We start from the raw sequence: 11111 nt of genomic DNA, 5'->3' as shown, positions 1-11111 counted from the left end.
CATGAATAACTGAAGACATGTGTTGTGTATTGTTAGATACTGCTCATGTCAGGGATCTTCACATTGACACAGGGAAATGGAATGAAAGTTATAAGTTTCTGGCTGACACGCCCTGATTTTTCTTCATATTTTTCAAAAAAATTGGTTAGTATAGCCCAAAAATATGGCTGTCTGTGATCTAATGTCTAGGCACACTATAAATTAAAATGTTAAAATTTCTTCCATGGCCTTCTGTCCTCTCTTATCAGACACCCCCTTCTCCAACGCTGTATCTCTTTCACCAATCAACTTCCCAGCTCTTTACCTCATCCCGCCCCCTCCCGGTTGTGCTTCTCTCTCCCCTCCCCCATCTTTTAAATACATTCCTCATCTTTTCTCTCTCCAGTCCTGCTGAAGGACCTCGGTCCAAAACATCGACTGTACTTTTTCCATAGATGCTGCCTGGCTTGCTGAGTTCCTCCAGCATTTTGTGTAGGATCTTACCATTGCTCTTTTCATAAGCTTTTATGCTATGTGGTAAAGGAGACGCAAATTATATACAAAAAAAATGAAAGTAATCTGACTCGTGTATAAACCAGGAGACACATTCTCCCAGAAACATATAATAAACCACAGTTAACACTGAATAATGCATTAGCAGCAATTTCTATGCTAATGCTTTTTACCCCAATCTAAAAGAGCATAATTTATTACACTTGTGACATTTCCCATTTCACACATTAACTAATGTTAAGGTTTTTGAGCAAGTGATAATTTTCTGCTGTTGATTCACACCCACTAAGAACTGGGGTGAAACTACCCAAATTCATTTTGCAGAAAGCCTTAACAGGTTACTGAAAGTCAGCTTTCCTTTCTCAGGATAATTCAAATGAAAATGAAGGAAAATATGATAATTTATCATAGTGCCATGTTCACTTCAGTCTTGCGTATACTGACTTATTCTAAGCAGAACGTGGGATTATTATTCAGGTAGAACTTTCACAACAGCACAGTGGGGATGTGTGTAGTGTTTAGGCGTAGGGGCAGGGAATGGGAACGGAGGTGACAAAGTGTTCCTGGAGGTTAGGTAAAAACAGCCCTGAGAGGAATATCCTTTGTGCAAGAGAACCACTCTAGAACTGCAGTGTTACAGCCAGGCATCTCCAGCATGAGGTTACCAGGGACAGCTCTGTAAGGACGTAACACGACCAGTGCAGTTTATCAATACCCATATTTTGGCCGTCAGTGGACTGAAGGAAAAGTGGATGAAATCTTCTCTTGAATAAGAAATTTAGATACATTTGAATACTTACTTGGGCCCCTGGCTCCTAAGTGGGAGCATAGGTCATTGGTAACCTCCTGTCCCCATCGTCCTCTGAAACTGATTGTATGGCTGAAGTTCATCAGCACGTCTGCAATCCATTGCATCCACTGTACAGGGCTTCACCAGAGCCCTGTTGGCCGGCCTTGGGAGCCGATGGGGACATAGGGTTGGACTTTGAGGGGCAGATGTATTTCAGTAATAAATACATTTGATACTGCTACCCACACATGCTCTGCCCATGGATCGCACTGAACCAATCTTGGCCCCTAGCGTGGTGAACAGTTATTCAATTATAAAATGTTAAATATAAGTCAGTTTTGCTCTTGGTGAGCAGGAACTGCATCATGGATGCCCGCCATTGATCTGACCCGAATCTTCTTCATTCAGCAAGTTGATAGTGGCACACAACACGATGGATGGTGTGAAGACTCAATTTTATTTCTACAAGGGCTGCATGCTGGATACTGTCATGGACAAATATATCTGCAACAGATAGATTGTGAAAATGAGGTGAAGTTGTTTTATTTTTTACCAAATGTCTCAGATTCATCAGTTAGCTATGCCAGTGGTGATAAGAACAAGCCGCCTTTGTCGATGGCCTTTGTAACTCCCAGCTCAGCGTGAGGTTTGTGACTGTGCTCTGTTACTATGTCCCCCCAAGTGTTCGATCAGCATGGGTGAGCTAGACTGGGCATAATTCATGGGCTGGATGACATCAGGAGGTGGCTATTAGAAGGTGCTTTGCCTGTTTTCGATTTGGTTCCTTGAGACCATGTAGTCAATGTTGAATGCTCCCAACACTAATCCTTCCTAACTGTAAGCTACCCCCCCAAGCTGGTGAGGCAAGTTAGATAGGCAGGAATTTTGATGGAGAAATCTCTGCAAGGTGTGATTCTGGGAGGAGGGACATTTCTGCTGCTTCAGTGGTACATGGGACTGCTTCCCCAGTTTGATTACCAGTTCCTGACGCAGTCAAGGAATACTTCTCAATAACTTTTCTAGAATTGCTGGATTGCAGAGTAAGCCTCTTCAGAAATCTTGTTTAAGAATTTTACTCTGCTTTTTCCTCAGTGTAGCTGGAGACCAGATTGCAATTGTTGAGGGGGGCTGGAATGCTATTCTTCTGATGTTTAAAGAAATACCTCCAATCTGGCCCCCTTGCTGATTTTGTAGTTTGTAAACTTTCAAGAATGAAAAAGTTGTTTTTCCCAATAAATGGCAAAGAGATCTGAGGTATCAGCAGTGTTAATTGAGCTTTATTTAGATGGGCTAATAAGAAAATTAAACAGCATTTGAACAGAGACATAACATGGGTTCTGAATCTTTGGTCAGTTTTCAGAGCCTGAGAAACACTATTGCACAAATTAAATTTGAAGCTGAGTTTTAAATATATTTAGGGATTTCTCCCAAGTATGATCATTTTGACAGTGTCTACCTGCCTGGATCCAATCTTCAAATCCACTACTTGGATTTCAAAAAGGGAGAATTTCAACCCATCTCCATACCTCCTCTATTCCCACTTCTAATTCATTTGTCCTTTGAGGTGATATTTCCACTTAGATTATTAGTCCACCAAGGATTTTGACTCATCGACACCTTTTAATATAGTTGTGCCTTTATTCTATCGAAGAACTTAAGTTTGAATGCAGTTGGCAATTAAAAATTAAATCCATTTTCCTGTCTTTGATGCTGCTTGAGAATGTGCTTACAGGGAAACAAATGGCCATTAGTGGTTCTGTAACTAAGAATCTAGAGGCTCATACCATTGATCTAGCAGCATGAGAACGAATATCATCACAAAATTACCAGATTGTTGCAAAAGCCTGCCTAAAATCCGGAGAAGGGACGGGCTGTCTTTTCCCTTTATAGAGTAAGCATAGACTCTCCAATGTGATATATTTTCCATTTAAAACTGGGCTTCCTAAACTTTTTATGCCATGGGCTATTAAGCAAGGGGTGGGGTCTGTGGACACCAAGTTCGGAACCTCTGATTTAAGGCAATTAGACACAAAACACAAGGACATAGAAAGAAAAATATAAAAAATCCTGGGTAATTCTCTATATTGAGAGATTTGGAGATACTATTCCAAAGCACCCACCAGTTTGGGAGATGCTACTTGAGTAACAGATGATAGATATTTTGGCAGGTGAATGAAATGGCAATTGAGAGTAGCAGATTCTCTGGAGTTTTCCCAAAATTCTTCATGTTTACATTTAGGATTCCATCTCTTACCTGAGTTGCATCTTGTTGAGTTAGGATCAGAGTATTTACCAGAGAATGCTCATTTCTGTGATCTGCTCGAGCTCAGTATTCTGGCTCGCAAAAAAAAACCCATAGATATTACTAGAGTCCTGGTAATAGAACTATCAAAGAAAAGCTGTTTAACTCCCCCCTGCTTGAGGGAATCTTTACCTGAACAGCTGTACTTCAATCTTCACAGTGGAATGGAGATAGTGATGAAATGACTAAGCCCAAGACTGGGCTGATGTTTTGCTCGTTGATGACCAAATGCAGAACAGACTTTACAGCTATTTTCTAGAACATATTTTATCCAGGTACTGTGATGACATAAACAGAACAAGTAGAAGCAGGAGTAAACCATTGAGCCTTTTCTGTCTCCTCCACCAGTCAGTAAGACTCTCCTTGGTACTTTCCTGCAATAACCCCATATCATTGATTCTCTTAAAACCCATAAATCTATCAATCTCTTCTGAAATACATTCAACAAATGAGTATTTACACCCCTCACAGTTAGAGAATCCAAAAATTCATTACCCACTGAGTGAGAAATTTCTTCCCATCTCAATTTTTTGACATTGTGATGTTTGGGTTTAGGAAAGTAATTTCTCCTGATTTTCAAAATATCCCTGTACGCTTCAGCATTTGTCTGGATATAAAACAGAATGAATTTTTTTAAAGCAAAGTTTATTTGGACACTTTTGTTGACAGTCTCATGGAAGGGGGTGCTGGGTCATATTTAGGGATACTATATTTATTGCAAGTAAATGATTATCGTTGATGGTCTGGCATATCCATTTTATAACTAGTCTGAATGTTGACAAGGTTTTTCCACTTAACTAGACTTCAAAGTGAAAGTGTGACTTATTACTGATGAAACTTAAGTTCCATTTGTTTAACAACACATCAGGGAATCATGAGATAGATTTTCAATAATTATTTTGCTGTTGAAATTAGCAACAGGTGTTGTGTAATATGAACCTGAAATGCTTACATTTTTCAATGTAGTAATCTGTAATCCCACTGACATCACAAAGTATATAACAGTAGAGCTTCTTTGTTCAGCCAGACTGTGGCACGATAATTAAGTCACAAAGAAAAGTTGTGGCTTTTTGCAGCAGTATTGGGTTCTCTGGAGTAAAAGCTGGATATGTAGCAATTTTGTAAATATTGGGGGATTGGAATCTTGCTATTACAAATTGAAGTTTTCCTCAAACACTTCCCTCATTTTGTTTAAATTGTAAAGAACTTGTGTTTGAAACTCAAATCTTTTAATCTTTGGTTTGCTTTTCTATTTCTCTTATTCCTCAACTACCCTCCACAATCCTGAACGCCAGCGACTGCTGCTCTCTAGAGAGCTAAATGTGCCTCTTACACTGAGGTATATCTAAAAGACGTTACCATTTTTGACTGGGCCATTTGGATGGTCAGGAGTTTCTGTGCGAAGTTTGTATATATTTATTTAGTTACTGTGATACAGCATAGACTAGGCTCTTTGTGTCATGTCACCCATCAATCCCCCACTTTAATTTGAGGCTAAGCACAGGACAATTTACGATGACCAATTAACTGTCTTTGGACTGTGATAGGAAACCCACGTGGTCCTGGGGAGAACGTACAAACTCCTTACAGGCAGCAGCGGGAATTGAACCAGGGTTGCCTGTACTGTAAAGCATTGTGCTAGCCTCTATGCTATCGTGCCACCCATATCATAAGGAAGCAAGATTGATAAATTACGCTTGTGCATGACTTATAATGCTTTACAGGTGTAACTATCGTAGGTACTACCCTCCATGGCTTGTCTTTTCATCTCTGCTCAGTAGGACTATACCTGATACCCTCTCCATGGCTGTCAAATTGGGAAAAAAAGCACCTTTTTGTGGAAAATTATGATTTGTGCATACCATTTGCTATCCACTGTGAGAATAACTGATCTTCAATCATAGACCTTACTTTTTCTGCACAAATAAAATAATGCATTGTTCTGAGCTATGAAGAAAGCTCTATAAACAAGAGAAAATCCGAAGATGCTGGAACTCCGCGCAACTTACACAAAATGTTGGAGGAACTTAGCAGGCCAGGCAGCATCTATGGAAAAGAGTAGAGTCGATGTTTTGGGCTGAGAGCCTTTGGCAGAGAAACTCTATATATAGCATTGATTTAGCTGTGGAGTAAATCGTTTCAGGTAAATGAAGGTGATTTAAATGCTTTAACAAGATTCTCGAAATGTTAATGTTCATTAGCTCAATTCTGGTGAAGAAATCAAACCAGGAAAGGGCAGGAAGATGTACAGTATGGAATTGAGATGTTTTCTGAGCCGTAGGTCTCTGCTTATAGAAACGTTGTGACTGATATTTTCAGCCACCCTGCTGATTCAGACACAACTTTGGCTGATATTTCTACGTTGCATTGGTCATTGTAGTTGGATGATCTCCCAGCAAGTTTCTCAGTGTCAGGATGGAAATCTGAACGCAGGGAGAAGTAATCTGACCACGCTGCAAGTGGATCACCACCACGGCACCCAAAGAGGTCACAAAGAGCCAGAAGATAAATAGGCTACAGCTGGCTTGTACTCCAGCCAAGATCAATCTCTGCAAAGGTAAACTTAGTCTCTTCAGTCTATAAATGATTAACAGTTTACTTAAACCACAACATCTGCCATTTCACTTAAAAGTAGGCCTGTGATCGAGTCATGGGGGGGTGGGGGCAGTCAGCAAGTACTAAAATATGCACAGGGGTAACTGGATATTGACATTTACATGTGCTGGATAGACGGTGGGTCGTAAACAGCTGTCTCAACTCTGATGGAAAGAGGGAAGTAGGTAAAGAGGCAGAGTTAGAACTGCAATTCCATTACTGTCCCGAAGAATTTGGATTGGGGTGTTCAAGTGAATGCCTGTTCAGATGGCAGAACGGTAGGTGCAGAAGGAATTATTCTGTTTAAATATGGAGTTGAATTTTACATAATGTGGTATCACGGTTTAAATGGATGTGAATAAACATAACTAACAAAACATATTAATAATCCAGAATTGATGCAGTTAAGCATGAGTGCCAAGTAAAGCAGAAGCATAATGTTATGATGAAGCTGGTTAAGACATTGGTGAGGCCCAATTTGGAGTATTGTGAGCAAGAGAAAGTATGCAGGCACTGGAAATCCAAGCAACACGGACAAAGTGATGGCGGAACTCAGCAGGCCAGACAGTGTCAATGGAAAAGAGTAAACAGTCGATGTCTCAGGCCGAGTCCCTTCAGCAGGAGTATTGTGTGCAGTTTTGGTCACCTACCTGCAGGAAAGATGTAAATAAGATTGAAAGAGTACAGAGAAAATTTACAAGGATGTTGCCAGGATGGAGGACCTGATTTATAAAGAAAGATTGAATAGATTTGGACTTTATTTCTTGAAACATAGAAGATTGAGAGAAGATTTGATAGAGGTATACGAAATTATGAGGAGTATAGATAGGGTAAATGCAAGCAGGCATCTTCCACTAAGGTTGTGAGGGACTGCAACTAGAGATCATGGGTTAAAGGTGAAAGGTGAAAAGTTTAAGGGGAACGTGAGGGGAAAGTTCTTCAGTCAGAGTGTTATGAGAGCATAGAACGGGCTACCAGTGCAAGTAGTACATGCGAGCTCAATTTCAACGTTTGGGGACGTTTGGATTGGTACATGGATGGTATAGTATGGAGCAGGTCAATAGGAATACACAGTTTAATTGGTTCAGCATGGACTAGATGGGCTGAAGAGCCTGCTTCTGTGGTGTACCTTTCTATGACTCTGTTCTTTTGCCTCCTCCATTCCAATCAAGGGTCTTTGATCTGAAATGTTACCTCCTTTTCTCCCCACAGATTCAGTCAAACCTGTTGAGTATTTTCAGCATTTCCAGCTTTTACTTTAGAATTCTGCAGAAATACGGTACCCCAATGACCAGTGGACAATTTTAAAAGGTAAAATGTAAAGGATGTAAAGAAGGGCTACTTTTTCCAGATAATTTCAGCCGTGCTAAAGCTGAATAGGGAAAAGGCAGAAAAGTATTTATTTAAAATCCTGCTTAATTTTTTTAAAATAGATTTTCAACACTTCTGTCCAAAGGAAATAGCCTTAATAAAATAATTAAACTGGGAACCACACCAGTTACAAGCCCCTAGCCTATGGGTTTGGTTTGGAAGTTGAAGCTTGAAGCTGTTGTAAAGAAATGTCATGATTCTGAATTCATAGAAATGCCATCATATAACATATTATACCTGTGGGTAATGCATTAGTGAATCTATTTGTGTTCCCTGTTGATGCACAAATACGTGTAAGTTGGGTATATATTCACCCAGGGCTACTTTTTTAAAATAGAGCCTTAACAGATAGGAACATTGGTCAGTAATACTGCCAGAACACCACAACCTGGACTACTTAATACTTGAGGTCACCTGATGAAGCTCTCAGGAGTTTCACTCTGCTATGTAGACAAAAACATGGTGCTCATGAGAATGAGGATACTAAGATGATCCTTGTACCATTTTTTTTGCTTGCCAGATCAACAAGGATCAAGAGGACCACCAGTCACAGAGTGTGTTGCTTTATGCTGGGGGAGCTGCATTGGTGTTGGTGATGCAAACAGGCTAAATGAACTCATCAAAAAGACTGGATCGTCCTTGGCTACAACCCGGAATCTTGTGAGTTAGTGGTGGAGAGGAGGTCACTAAACAAACTGTTATCCATTATGGACAATCTGGCACATCCTCTCCATGACCTATTGAATAAGCAGCGGAGCCCCCTTTTGAACAGACTCATTCAGCTCTGCTGTCACAAGGATCGTTACAGAAAATCTTTCCTACTAAATGCAATAAGCATACACAATATTCATCTCTGTGTGACAGGAGAACATGCATCATAGTACAACAGTCTCTGTTTTATTATCTCAGAAATTATTATTGCACATTGGTAAATTATTATTCTGTACTTTATTATTAGTTAAATCAGCTCACTGCTGTCTGTTTTTAAATGTTGCTGCTGTGACAAAAGAATGTTCCTCTCAGGATCAATAAAGTACTTATTATTATTATTTATTATTAAACTCAGCACAGCATTCATTGACATTATCAACACAACAGCACGTAACCTGGGACAATCGGGATATCGGTTACTTTCTCCTTTGATGAACATAGCAACTAGACAACCAGAGTAGTGGTGGAGGTTGAGGGGTAGGAGCAACTGAAGGTAACATTTTGTCTTTCGTGCTGACATATAAGAGCATGTTATATGTTTATGAAGGTCATTAAATATACTGGTGCACTGGTTGCAGTCAGTAGTTACAGTACTAGAGGGAATTGAAACAGTGTGGCCTTGTCAGAGTTATTGTAGTTTGTATAAGTGCTAGAGAGGCCAGATCATAGAGCAAGTGATGCAATATTTTCAGGTTGTTCTTCTGTCTTCGTTGTGCTCTCACTAAGCACCTCACTTTGATGAGACCCACCCCGGTCTCATGGAAATGAAGAACTACAGTAAATGAGGGCAGAACAAAGGGTCTTCATCTTTTAAACTACACAGGTGCTCTGCATCTGTCCATTGCTCTGCATTTTCACCCAATTCTATTAATTTCTGCACTTCTCAATTTCTGATCCCTTGAACCACTTCAGCTTCAGTTATTTCTACCACTGGTGGTTGTACCTTTGATTTAAGATACGTAGATTTTGAAAATTTCCTCTAAAACTTTCCCTGTTCCTATTTTTCCCATCTCAGAGCTTTTTGTCTGCCACTTCAAGTTAACTTCTGATCATTTGGTCCAATATCTCACAATATGATTTTGTGTGATTACCTTTCTGTGAATAGATCAAAGTTCAAAGTAAGTTCTATTATCAAGATATATATATATATATATATATATGTCACCATTTATAACCAACCCTGAGATTTATTTTCTTGTGGGCATGCTCAGCAAATCTGTAGAATAGTAACTATAACAGTGTCAATGAAAGATCAGCCAGAGTGCAGAAGACAACAAAATGTGCAAATACAAATACAAATAAATAGCAATAAATATCAAGAACATGAGATAAAGAGTCCTTAAAGGTCCCTGGTTGTGGGAACATTGCAGTGCTGGGGCAAGTGAGTGTAGTTATTCCCTTTTATTCAAGAGCCTGGTGGTTGAGAGGTAGTAGCTGTTCTTGAACCTACTGGTGCGGGTCCTGAGGTTATTGTACCTTTTACCTGATGGTAGCAGCGAGAAGAGAGCACAACCTCGGCATTATTAAGTTGAAGGTTCTCTAAAAATGGACAATGTAGATTTGGGAATGATTGATGATGCGAACAATGTCCATCTGCAGCCAAAAGCAGTTCAAGACATTAATGATTATTCAGGAGAGATCTCTGCTGGAGCAAAGTTGTTGCTTTTAAGGGTTAGAATTGAGGAAACTATGCTCACCAGAGTTCATGTGCCCATTCTTTAACTATCCAGCATGTTATTAGCAGATACAGACCGTGATGTTGAAAAACTGGTTAATTGTGTTTATATTTACTTAGAGCACTGTAAATTGTATTAAGGGTTTCTGTATTGAAGACTCACTTTCTCAGTGGTACTATGGCAAGAAGAAAAGGCTGATGCTGCTGCAAATTTGGGAACTGTTTTAAAGTTACAGATGCTATTTAACATAGGGTTAGTCTACACATTTATGTTGATCGTATGTCCATCAGACATTGGATCAGAATTAGGCAATTTGGCCCATCGAGTCTACTCCACCATTTGATCATGGCTGATCCATTTCCCTCTCAAACCCATTCTCAACCATCCAAACCCTAACATCAAGAATCTATCAACCTCCACTTTAAATACATCCAATGACCTGGCCTCCACAGCCTCCTGTGGCAACACCTTCCACAGATTCACCACCCTCTGGCTCAAAAAAAATCCTCCTCATCTCCGTTCTAAATGGACATCCCTCTATTCTGAGGTTGTGCCCTCTGATCCTAGACTCCCCTAGTAGAGGAAACATCCTGTCCACCACCACTCTATATAGGCCTTTCAACATTCGATAGGTTGAATAATAAATCTATTAATTTATACAATCAACAGTGCACCAATGATGTTTCCTCACATGGTGACAAAACACTTGCAAGTAAATTGCCAAGAACAGAGAACTCAGCTTACCTATACTAATAAAATTTTTGTTCAATAGAATAATAAATCTGTACTTGCCCTACAGTAAATACCAGCTGTTAATAATTTTTACTATTTGAAGCCGACAAGCTGATTAACTTGTCATTTAATTTGCTTGCTATCTCTTATCGGTTCCCCTTAGAGACCTTTCTGACGCAGCAGCAGAAACTGAAGGTGCTCTGTAGTGTTGAATGCTTTGTAGTCAAAAACAACAAAGCAATCTGAGTTATTGCTGTACACTGCACCCTTTATCCTCCCCCTTTGTCAGCAAGACAAGCAAGCCAGTGGCGAGATTTTCCCATATTGCTGCATCAGGACAAGAAAATTTTCCCTTTGATTATCACTCACCTTTCTGTAAATTGATGGGAGACAGAAGGAAATTAACAACATTATTCTATAAAGATATGAGGAAAGCTCTCAG

General features: G+C 39.7%; 1 long non-coding RNA gene across 2 annotated transcripts; it reads left to right on the top strand.

Moving 5' to 3' along the window:
- Positions 1–5768: 5768 nt before the first annotated feature.
- Positions 5769–8561, top strand: LOC140725934 (uncharacterized). Of its 2 annotated transcripts, none has more exons than XR_012098532.1 (3): positions 5769–6141; positions 7392–7490; positions 8071–8561. It is a non-coding gene; the product is annotated as an uncharacterized lncRNA (long non-coding RNA). The 2 variants fall into 2 exon arrangements; XR_012098533.1 differs by lacking the exon at positions 5769–6141 and adding an exon at positions 6285–6457.
- The last annotated feature ends 2550 nt before the right edge of the window (positions 8562–11111 follow it).

The sequence above is a fragment of the Hemitrygon akajei genome, chromosome 4 (assembly GCF_048418815.1).
Source record: "Hemitrygon akajei chromosome 4, sHemAka1.3, whole genome shotgun sequence".
In the NCBI taxonomy this organism is placed as follows: Eukaryota; Metazoa; Chordata; class Chondrichthyes; order Myliobatiformes; family Dasyatidae; genus Hemitrygon; species Hemitrygon akajei.
The sequence above is the reverse complement of the archived record's forward strand: the minus strand, read 5'-3'. Positions and strand labels throughout refer to the sequence as shown.